General features: G+C 37.2%; 1 protein-coding gene across 1 annotated transcript in view; it reads left to right on the top strand.

Moving 5' to 3' along the window:
* LOC140847930 (ankyrin repeat domain-containing protein 26-like) overlaps window positions 1-12,439 on the top strand; it is a 46,414-nt gene that overhangs the window by 16,874 nt on the left and 17,101 nt on the right. Inside the window, exons 4-7 of the mRNA XM_073229597.1 lie at window positions 2,556-2,662; window positions 6,064-6,143; window positions 8,336-9,049; window positions 10,324-10,464. The gene's annotated coding sequence lies outside the window, so the exon portion shown is untranslated. The remainder of the gene's footprint in view (window positions 1-2,555; window positions 2,663-6,063; window positions 6,144-8,335; window positions 9,050-10,323; window positions 10,465-12,439) is intronic.

The raw sequence follows: 12,439 nt of genomic DNA, 5'->3' as shown, positions 1-12,439 counted from the left end.
AGGCTGTCATTTCCCCATTGTATGTCCATCATTCCTTTATCATATTATTAATTGACCATATATGTTTGGGTTAATGTCTGGAGTCTCTGTTCAGTTCCACTGGTCTGTAGCTCTGTTCTTGTGCCAGTACTAAATTGTCTTGATTACTGTGGCTTTGTAGTGGAGCCTGAAGTTGGGGGGCAATATCTCTTCCCACTTTTTTCTTTCTTCAGGATCTTTGGTGGTTCTATATGAATTTTAGAATGATTTTTATTTTAAAATCTCAGGAAGATTCATGATGTCAATTTCATTGGAATCTTTCTCAGGTGTATTCATAATTTTGCTTTGAATCAGGTTCCTTTGACAGTTCATAATTCATCTGTGGTGCCCTATAGTGCCCAGAAGCTCTACTCTCTGGAGCTTTTCAACCCCTGTAGTGATGTCGGGGGCTGCAAGGGAGCTGTGTTGGTGCCTGGGGGTGGGGAAGAAAAATGGTGTTTCCTGCTTCCTGGCTGCTATGCCTGTCTCTACTGCCAGAACTATTGGGCCAAACACACAGGTGTAAGCCTCTGTGTCTTTGTGGTTGTAGCTTCCGTAGGCAGGGCTTCCCTCTGGCTGTCCTGACACCAGGGCAGTGGTTGCCGGTTTATGAGCCTGAACCAGTTGCAGGCTAGCCAGGAGTAAGACACAGCATGCTATGTATCATTGCAGGGGCCTTGGATCTGTGTAGAGAGCCATGGGGATGGATAGCCTCAAGATCATTTAAGCTCCCAACCTTCTGGGTGGGGTGCACCCAGTTTTGTCTACCTGTCCTTTCTCCTGAGCAGTAAGCGTCGCCAAATCCTTACCCCTTTAGCAGCCTCTCACTTTTAGGAAGTCTCTCAGACTGCCTACCCAGATCAGCTGGATATGAATCCCTGTTTTCCGCTCGCAGCTGGAATGTCCATCTCTTGAGGTATTCCACCTGTCTTAGCTTTCCAACCACACTAAATCAGAGCACCATGCAATGTAAGGTCGTGCTCCCACAGCAGATCTCCAGAGCTAAGTGTTCAGCAGTCCCAGGCCTCCACTCCCTCCCTGCTCTGTTTCTCTTCCTCTTCTGGTGAGCTGGGGTGGGGGAGGGGGATCGGTCCCGCCAAGTCAGGTATGTTACCCTGTTCCATGAGGTCTGTTCTTTTCTCCAGGTGTATGCAGTCTGGTGCCGCCTTCTTTCCTGTTGCTCTTTCAGGATTAGTTGTATTAATTGTATTTTCATATTATATGTGGTTTTAGGAGGAGGTCTGTGTCTTACCTCTCACACTGCCATCTTTTCTATGAGTGGTTTTTAAAATAACTTTTTACATGTAGTAGGGTATAGGTAATCCTATTCCCATTGGAATGTCTGTAAACCTGATGAGGTTGATCATGGTTATAGTCAGTTAGGTTATATGTTTAGTGCAGAAAATATATCTTTCCCCTCAGCATTGTTCCTTAAAAATGCAAGTGATTTAGTAACTTCCATTAGAAGTTTTATTGATAAGCCATTATATTTTTATTTGATTCATATTTTGCCTGGAATATAATTTTAAGTAGCAATTAAAATGGAAACCAGAATAAAAAGATTTTTGAAAAAATTTGGGGTCCCAGAGTTATCATCACAATTGAGGTTAAAATTTCATATTGAGCTTAATAACAGCAAAGATAAAACAAAACTCTCTTCTTATTATAGGACAAAACCCATGGACCATTTAGTAATAAGCAATTGTTTCATTTGAAGCCTGTCTCTTTTAATTCAGAGCCCATTTCCTAGTGACCCATTCGAAGCCATAGTGCCTGACATTGACATCTTGGAACCTGACACCATTGATAGAAGTGAATCAGGCAATTTTGTATACATGGGAAAAACCTTCGTTTTTACTGGAAAGCTGACAAAACTATCCCTGAAACACTTAAATCCTCAAATGTTAATGTTTGCAACAAAGAAGTATTGGGCAGATAGGGAGTAAGCATAATTAAACAGATTTCTTTAGTACTACACATATAAAGCACAGTTTAAAAATATTTCTCAAATATAGATCATGGAATCTTCACTGGGGCATGGTCATTAACTTCTGGTAAAGTACGTATTCTTTGGAATAATTATTGCAAGAAACACTACCCTATAGAGAATCACTTAGGTTATTAACTCAGTAAAAATAGTTAAAGCACTTCCTACTACATTTTCAAGTTTGGAGGTATAGAGAGATTAAGAAATAGCCCCTGCCCTCAAGAAACTCTTGGTTTAGATGGAAGCAGTAAGGCAAGTACAGCACACCATGGTCAATACTGTGATGGGAAGCAAAGACTTCCTGGAAGACTTCAGTGTTTGCAGTGAGTTGTGGAGAATGCCTTTGCCGGTAGTCTGTCGAAGAGGTGTAGAGGAAGGGCATTGCCAGAGAAGGAGCAGCAGGTGAAAACTGAGGGCTGAGAAGGAAGGGGCCACTTTTAATTTTCCTTCTATATTATATGTTTAAGGGCAGAGGGTCTTTCATAAGTTTTTAATTCAGTTTAGGAATATGTGGTTTTGTAAGTTATAAATTGTTTTTGCTGTTTTACAGGAAGGCTTCACACCACTTTTGCTAGCTATAAGGCAAAGAAAGTATGAAATGACAAAATATTTACTAACTGAAGGAGCAAATGTGCATGCTGTTGATAACAATAAAAGGTACAGTATTTTTTTTTAAACCTTATATTTCTCTAGTGTCATGATAAACACATCAGAAGATTAAGCAGAAGATTAATTGATAATTACATAGTGGAAAATATCAACACATCATTAATTAGTAGAAAAGCAATGATTCTGACTAGGCAGCAGTCTATACAGCAGGGTGCTTTTACAATATTAGCTGATGACATTTGAAATCTGATTTTTTCGCTGATGATTTTTAGATTAGCTAAAGGGTGGGTTTCATATTGGTTTTTATAAAGTACAGGCTCTTTAGTTTAAAGACACAATTTTGAACTTTTGAACTCTTTTATAGTTTTTTTTACCTGTACTTTACATACAATTTTTCCTAAAAGATGCTTGTTGAGCATAAAAAGGAATTGATTTTTGTCTTTTGGATGTGTCTTTGCTTTAAATTGCATACTTTAAAGAATACTGATGTTACTAGGTTATTCTTAAGTGAATGTTAATGACTATTACCAGATACTGTGGACTCATCAGTTTTTATCCTTTTTCACTTCTAGTATATTTTGATGTTTTTATTTTTCATTGGTATGGTAGAAGGAAGAAAGATAGCTTTAATTGAACAAAGTTTCCATTTACTAAAGACAAATCATAGGTGGGTGATAAAGACAAAAGAGGTGGGCTTTAGATTCTCACAAGACTGGGTGTGATACCTAGCTCTCCTGCTTGCTAGGTGTGTGACCTTGGGAACTTTACTTATCAGCACCACTATATTTGATATGAAAAAGAATTATACTCTAAGGGTGGTTATGTATAAGATTATAGATATATCATTTAGTTTAGTACCTAGCACATAGCATCTTAACTGCAACTATGAGTATTACCATTATTACTAATATTGTTATAAGCCTGCAAATAGCTTTAATGTATCTGACTTCTGTCTTTTTGAAGTATAATATACCAGACTAAGGAAGAAATGGAAAATTCTTCATTTAAATCTTCACCTACTTCAGAAAAGTGACCTCACAGTAGTTTCTTGTCCATCAGAGGACTTTAAAGTAGCAACTTCTACTACATAATAGCCAAGTGGGACAAAAGGCTTCCTTTTTGTCCCTTCCTTTTAGTCTTGGAGGTAATTTACAAAGATGAACCCTTGAACATGTGAATGGTCAGTTCTGCACAGACAGGCAAGATTTTGACTTGGTAAAGTGTATCAAGTTAGCTATTTAATAACAAAGTTCCTAAGGGTGAAGTTATTTTTTCCTTCATTTTAGAACAGCACTCATGCTTGCTATAGATAATAGATCAGCAGTTATAGCCAGGCTGCTTCTTCGGCGAGCTATTGATGTCCTTTTGGAAGATACCCTTGGATGGACTGCAGAAAATTATGCTCATAATATAGGTTTTAATACATAAGTATTCACATTAAAATGCTAGCTACCACTCAACTAAAGTTTAAAATAACTGTTACTTAATATGTAAAAGGTGAGATTTCATAGTTTGGTTCACGAAGTTTTGGAATGGCAGTGAGTTAGTCCATGTCATCAGCCAGAAACCCAGCAAAAAGCTAGACTAGTAGCAATGTTGCCCGGTTCTTTATCACAGGACTTTTAAGACATAACATTATCCATTTAATTCTATGTATAACCACTATGCATGGGGCACAAATAATGTCACATCTCTGATTTTTCTAATGTTACCTGGCCATATTCAGGATAGCAGAAAATCCTGTTTTCTTTTTCCCTGGGGACTACCCCTGTACTCTCTCCTCTGAATTTTCCAAGAACCCAAGGGTTTCCCTAAGACCAAAGAGACAGTGCTCTTTCATAAGTCACTTGGAGGGGGGGAAAAGGACATTCTATGTTCTGTTGTTTCCACTGTTTGTACTGCTGCAGTGTTGCTACTGAAATGGCCCTGCAGGCAGTCCTGATTGACCTTTGCTCCCAGGATGTCCTTGCCTTTCTAGATTCCTGTCTTCATGGTGATCCACACTAGACTAGAAAAGCCACACCTTTTCTCAGTTCACATACATATGCTTCTATGTTCAGCCACTATTCCAGAGCATGAGCTTCCTGTTCTGGCAGCTGGGCCTGCTAGCTTCAGCCACACTTTTCTCCATGCCCTCAAAAGCCTTATGGAGAGCCTGCACCCTAGCCCGAGACCTTCACAATGAATCACCCTTTTAGGATATTGTCTGTCCTGTTTGCCAATATTAGGTGGGACCATTAGCTGCAGATATTAGTAGAGAGGTTCAGATAAAGCTGCAGGAAGAGATTAGACTTGCCTTTCTGCTAGGGTGTTCTGTAGCCACAGGGTAGCAGGCTTCTTAGGTCATGGAACACCCCATATTGCCCTGACCTAATAGTGGAACCAGTTTTGCTTGAGATTCCATAATTAAGGTTCACCTCTTAAGTGGTCTGTTTTCTATAATAATGAAAATTTCTGAAGTACCTGGAGTGGAGTTCAGGTTTCAAAATACTTTCAGATTTGACCTCACAAGAAAGCCAGCCACTCAACAGGAATCTCTGAATCTCAAGTAGGTTACTTGGCATTAGGAGAGCTAAGCCCCATCCATGTCTCATCAGAATCCACATGTGCAAGAGTAGGGATCAACTGGAGATGACATGGAGATGAAACATCATTCAGATACCTGCTGGTTCAGAGTTTGAGTAGATGAAGAGGAAAAAGTAGCAGTCGACACCAGGTTTTGACTTCTATTGTTTTGTGCCCTTGGTGTGATTAGCTACAATGATAGGGGACAATGCTGTCATCCAACTTAATGAGGGAGTATATTTGTAAGTAACTTTATGATAACTGAGATCCCCTAAATTACCACAAAGAAAGAACAGTGAATAACCAAACATAGTAACATTTTCTGAACATGGCAGCTAACTTGGTAGAAAATGTGAAAACACACTGGGTTTTATTTGGCATTCCAAAATAGTTTCAAGTTGAAGAGCAAACTTCTCTCGAGGAAATCATTCCATTCCTCGAGTGTTCTTCGAGCATTTTGGGGGTATAGTAGCTCATTAAACCCTTGCAACAACTTTGTAAAATGAGGCAGCAAGATCCCTACTTTCTAGAGCAAGACTTTGAATTGAAGAGAAGCAGCTTATAACAAATAGCTGTTGGTTATAGAGCTAGGCCTTCTGAGTTCAAGACACATCCGTCCGTTATGGCACGCTAACTCTGACTCATTTACTGAGCTATAGTGCCCTCATTTCATGACTGGTCCACCTTACTATCTTACTGCTTGTCATCTTTAATTATTTGCTTAATAAAAAGTTATAATACTTAGAAATTTGGAGTAAATTGGCTAATTAAGGCTTTGTATTACCTGTTATTATCCAAAATACTCTTAGGAATGTTATTTGGTAAATGTTTTTCGAATCAGTACTAAAGTAGTAATATTATTTATAACCTTTCTTTACACATAGCATTTGCCAACTAATTGATATGTACAAAGTGGACAAGGGAATTAAAAATTCTTCTCAAAATAATCGAAACTCTTCTCCAGGTAAGAGTTGGGATAGTGAGTTGCTCTTGGTGGTCTACCATAGATAAAGTAAGAATAAGGGAGTTTTGATAATGAAAGACCAAATGAAAAGAAACAGTATATAAGTTGCATGTATATTATTTCTTTCTTAACAGTCCAATATTGTAGGTAATTTAGTCCAAGCTAATGTAGGTAATTTAAAATCTGAGATGGTGTTTATTTCAATCATCTGAAAAGGAATTCATTTAATCATGACCCCTAAAATCCCATATATCTTTGTGTACATAAAGATTTTTAAGTTAAATGTTGTATCTTTTCTCTATAATCACCTTATAACAAATTGAACTTTTCATAATAAAGTAGAAAATAAGGTAAAAAAGATTAATAAAAATAGAATGTTTTACAACAAATGAATTACATTTAGTACATGAATGTTTCTTATTACATCCTGATTTATCTCACTAATAAAAACAACTGTCTTTAAAACTGGGAACACAGCAATAACTTCCTGGAACCATACATAAATGGCAGACACTCAGAACTTCACTGGTGTGCAGCAGTACTGCTGAGACAGGCTCTTAAAGTCTCCTGCTGGCACTACGGGAGTCAGAAAAGCCATGCCTCGTTGAGAAACACAGCTTATTTTACATACTGTTACACCAACATGGCCTGTTACCAGCTTCATACTTCATTAAGTCAAAACAGAATGAGAGAGACTAGGTGCTGTCACATCTGCTTAGTGGGGCCATAGTAGTTTGGAAGCAGTCATAGACAAGACATAAGTGAATAATAAGCATGACTGCTCCCAGACGACTGTTTCGCAGCCAGATGGCAAATTGGATTTGGCCTGTGGGCCACACCTTGATGACCCCTCATGTAGAGGACACAATGAAGGAAAACAGTAGGCAACACAGCCAAAGGAAGTTTTTGTTTCTTTGGATTTGTATCAGCCCATCTTGAAGTCTTCACCCAATGGTACTGAAATGAACACAGTCTGGGTGCTCAGTTTATTCAACTTCCAATGTTGGCCATTTGTGAGAGAGAGAGAGAAGGAGGGAGAGAGGTCTTCGATTATTAAAAATGGGCAAAATTATTATACTCTAATAAATATTGGTAGACTTTTAAAACAGTAATTCTGAAATGTTTTAGTCTTAGGATTCCTCTGTATTAAAAATTACTGAGAATTCCTAAGAACTTTTAGTTAAATGGGTTGTATCTATTGATAGTCACAACATTAGAAGTTAAAACTGAAAAATTTTAAATACAAATATACATGATCATACATCACATTAGTCATTAGAGCTCTGATATTATCACATACCATATTTCTGGAACATTACACTATATGCTTGTAAAGAGAATGAGAATGAAAATGGCAAGTAACATTGAGTTTTATCGAAAAATACTTGGACCTCTTGGACCCCATGAGCAGATGGATCTTGGGACTCCAGGGACTGCCAGGCGGGGCTCATGGATGAAACTTTTACCAGTCCTTGTGATGGAAGGGCTTCAAAGTTTCCATCCAAATTTATTTTTTTGCTCACTTGTTTAAAATTTAAAGTTTAAATCTGATGATTTTGTCTTAAAAAAGAAAATTATTTTGTTATATATTCATTTCCTATCCCATGGCACTCTGTACTCTGGAGTCAACTTGCCCTCTTTTAACATGGAAACAGGTCACTCAAGGCTGTCTTTTCTCACATAAATTGACTGTGCTTATCCAGGTTTAACAAGTGAATTCTGAAGATACTGGTGCATCCTGTAATTAAACTAATGCCATTCACTGACAACTTTTTTGAAAACTGTGTCTACAGTACCCAATAACCATTATGCATGTTTAAATATAAAATAAGTGGTTTCCCATAAATTTCATTAATAAAAAAATTCATAACTTGAAGAATGTTAGTTCTTGATAAAGCTCTACAGAATATAGAATAGGTGATAGAGACTGATGAGCAAGTCAAAGTAAGTGATAGTAGAAAATATAAAAGTAGAAAAAAATGAAGGACCATGGTTAGTTAATTAGGCTTGCCTACTTGAATGGCAATACAGGACATGTAAAATGCCCGTGTAAGCGGTGAGGGAGCAGTGGGTTTCAGTGGGGAGGGGAGGATGTGGGAGTGCTTCTCGGATGAACACATTGCACAAGTTAGCCAAATTTGTATCATTACTTTCAGGCTATCCCATAGAAACCTTGTTTTCCGATTTTCCAGGTTCGGACTCTCCTGGTATCACTGTCAGTGATGTGTCCAGTTGATATCCTGACATCTGAGAATACAGTGCTACGTTGTAAGTTGCAGAATGAAAAAGCAAGCAAAGAAAGATTGGAGACAGAAGTTGTATCAGACAATTCTAGACTATCTACTGCTACCCATGTTCATGAGCAAAGTCAGGCATCAGAAAGGGAACTAGGACCTGCTTTCCATAGTCGTAGAGCAAGAAATGAGTTGTTTTGTTTTCTGGACAAAATGAATTTTGATATGTCTAATCTGGAAGAAAACATGAGCATTCTTTCTCGGCAACTTTCTAAAGCTGAAGGTAAAGTCAGTAGCCTGGAAATTGAGCTGAGTTACACCAGAGATGCCCTTAGAGAAAAGACTTTCGATTTAGAAAGTGTGCAAAGAGACCTAAGCCATATACGCTGTCAAAAGAAGAACATTGAACACATGTATGAGAATAAACACGGTAAACTGAATAAATACATCAGAAAGCAGGAGTCCTTAGAAAAGAGATTATCTCAACTACAAAATGAAAATGAGTTGCTCTGACAGCACCTGGATAATGCTCAAAACAAAGCTGAAAATGAACTCCAAACTGAAAGGGAAAAATGTCTTACCCTAGAAGGAAGGAATAAAGAATTACTCGATGATTTTAATCATCTCAAAGAAAGAATGAATCAAGGTGAAAATGAGAAAAGAGAACTAGAAGTAAGTATCCAGGAAAATAAACATTTTTCAAACTTCCGGAAAGAAAATTCAAAGTAATACTTGATTATGGAAAAATGTTGAGTCTATTGAATACAAAAAGTATATAGACTATAAATATCTTAAAGGCGTGCTTGTATCCAGCAAAAAATTAATTTGGCAGGTGCTTTATTTTGAAGAAAGACATTTGTGTTGACTATGTTCTTTTATAATTTAGTCTTATACTGCTTAAATAATAATTTTAGTCTTTGTGTCATCACATTTTAATACCGTGATGAAGCAGGTAAGTGGAAATGCTCATACTTAAAATGAACCTCTAGATTCAATCAAGTGGCTCACCTTGACAGTTATTCCAGATTTCCCAGATGAGATGAAGGGCCGATGCTGTATGTCACAGTCCTTTTCCTTCAGTAGCATTTATACATTTTCAGTTGGTGTAATTTTATTTTGATTCATGTCAATTTGAATTAAATTTGGAAACATTTTAGTCTCAAATAGTGTATTAGGACCTGTTTAAAGGCATCTGCTCTCCAATACATCATAATTTAAGACAAATGTGATGACGTATAGCAAAAAACCATATTTGATTTTTCCCATTGCTATTTAAAATTTACTTCAAACATATTTACAAATAGTTTGCTCACAGTACTCATTTCAAGGAGAAATGTAGTTGAGAGGTTATAAGACCTAGGTTAGTACATAACAAACTTACTGGACATAAGTGTGTCCAGTACAAAGAGAACTGTAACTGTCTGTGATTGGATCTCTTTTTCAGACTAATGAACAGTGACAGGATTTGTTTATAGCGGGAATGGAGTGCGTTATAGGAACCAAGGTCAGGGAGGCAGGTAGAGGCCTGGTTACCTAGGGCCTGAGTCCCATTGGCATGGCTTCATATTTATTCTCAGATGGGGATCTATTGCAAGGACTCACACAGAGGATTCAGTATGTGAGGAACTCTCAAGTCAATTTAGGTTACTAGGAAAAAAGGGAAAACCTTTCACAACATACAATTTACCACCTCCAAGTCTCACATATATGTTTTTCTTTTTCTTGAGACTACCCTAGGCGATAAAGCTCTGCAAATTCTTAGGGGGAGTGGATAGTGGGGCTGAATTCATTGTCTTAAGTATACAATACTGATTAGACAGGAGGATCACACAAAATTCAGTAAACAGGAATGTGTATGCATGAGGAAAAGGTGAATTGATGAATGCAGTGACATTTTTCAAAATACATATGTTAGAGTGATATATTAACAAAAAATATGTTATTAGGTAGTTGTAAGACAACTCCAATGAGAATTGGCTGACAGTGAAGAAATACGATTTGAGTCAGAGACTTTCGTTGCAGCTACCTCATACTATACTAATGAGATACAGGACTTAAAGAAGAAATTAAATCAAGCCCTAAGTCAGGTATGTATGAAATTTAACATACCAACAGTTAATCTATAGCTAATGAAATAATACACAGTGTTTTAGAATATTAATTTCTGTGCACAGCTTTTATATTTTCATTATAACAATTTTATTACAATTCTACTGTCTTTACAATGTACTTATTCCTTAAACTCTGACTTAAGTTCTGCCATTTATATTATCCATTTTTTCTTACAATATTTATCCTTAGGAAAACAGAATTACGCATCACTCTTCACATCAATTGAGACTTTTTTTTTTAGTAACAACCATTGTTTTTTTTTTACAGATCTCTTTTGCCATGATGAGGCAAGCCAAATAAAACCACAGGATAATGTTTAATGGAATGTTTCAGAAAATTGTAATTTTTGTTACCTTCACTGTTGCGGATGTAGAATATATTTGTTTCGTGGATTTCAGGTTAATTGTACAAAAGGTCATTATATAAACCAGTTGAAATGAGATACTTCCCTCATTTCCTTTCCCTTTTAAATATCCTGTAAAAATGTGAAAAGATTCAGCTTATGTATCCAAACAGAGAATTACGAAAATTATCTACATCCGGCTGTTAGTCAGAAAAATAGATATGAGTGGGGTGGGAAAAGAGTAAGGCCAGGAAAAGCCCACTGAAAAAGACCCAGAGTTAATCAGTTAAAGCTTAAAAAGCCAGGAACAACTTGGCCTGGAATGTTTGAATATTCCCCAGATAAAGGAGGGTACCTCAGCATAGCCCATGTCTTTATTGTGTTAATTATGCAGGCCCAATTTATTTTTTAACTTTACCTATCTGCTGGTTTTTTTCTCCTTCAGCACTAATCAAATAATTTGCAACCCAGGCAACTAATTTAGCATGCAGGCCCAGCTGTAAACAGCATAGTAAAAGGCAGGAAGTTATGTGTCTTAACTTTCTCTTTCCCAAGTGGTGCTTGAGGGTTCTGATGTTTTTCTACATTCTTACCAACATCTGTCATCATCTGTCTTTTTTTATTGTAGCCATCCTATAGTGGGTGTGAAATGGCATCTCACTGTGGTTTTGATTTGCATTTTTCTGATGAATAATGTTGTTGAGCATCTTTTCCTGTGCTTATTATCCATTCAGGTATCTTCTTTGAAGAACTGGCTGTTTGATTCCTTTGCCTATTTTAATATTGGACTGTCTTCTTATAAGTGAATTATAAGAGTTATTTCTATATTCTAGATACAAATCCCTTATCAGATAAAGGGTTTTCAAGTATTTTCTCCTATTCTTTAGCTTGCCTTTTCGCTGTCCTGATGAATCCAGGTAATCTGCTTTTCTACTTTGGTGTCATCTAAGAAACCATTGCCAAATCCAGTCACAAAGATACACATCTTTGTTTTTTCCTATGAGTTTTATAATTTTTGCGCTTACATGTTGAGTTAACTTTGTATATATGCTATGAAGTAGAGGTCTGATTTTATTCTTCTGTATGTGGATATTCAGTGGCCCTAGTACCATGGCTTAAAAAGACTATTCTTGACCCATTTAACCTTTTGGCACCCTTGTTGAAAATCAGTTCACCAGAGTTTATTTTGTATCCCCAATTCTAATACGGTTGCAGCATGTCTATCCTTATGCCAGTACCAAATCAAATATTGTGAGGACTCTTTCACGGTCATCTTGAATATTACCACTTGCTTCTCTCAGCTCCTGTGGACACTTTTAGCTTCAGAGAACCTTTGTCCAGCTTGTGCCCTGCTGGCTGTGCCATGATGGGAAGTCAGACTAACAACAAAGGTAGAGCCCATTCCCTTTCTTTTCTCTATTCACACCTTTAGTTTCTCACCGGTGTTCCTCCACCTCACTCCCATCTGCATGTCTGGGTCACAGGATCTGCTGACTCAGTCTGTGTAGTTCATTATGTTTCAGTGACTCATTATAGGGCATTGACTGATCCATACATAGATTTCACCATCTAGGAAGGAAGAGATGAAGTCTGGGCTTTTGGCTTTC

Source organism: Manis javanica, chromosome 2 (genome assembly GCF_040802235.1).
Source record: "Manis javanica isolate MJ-LG chromosome 2, MJ_LKY, whole genome shotgun sequence".
NCBI lineage: Eukaryota > Metazoa > Chordata > Mammalia > Pholidota > Manidae > Manis > Manis javanica.
The sequence above is the reverse complement of the archived record's forward strand: the minus strand, read 5'-3'. Positions and strand labels throughout refer to the sequence as shown.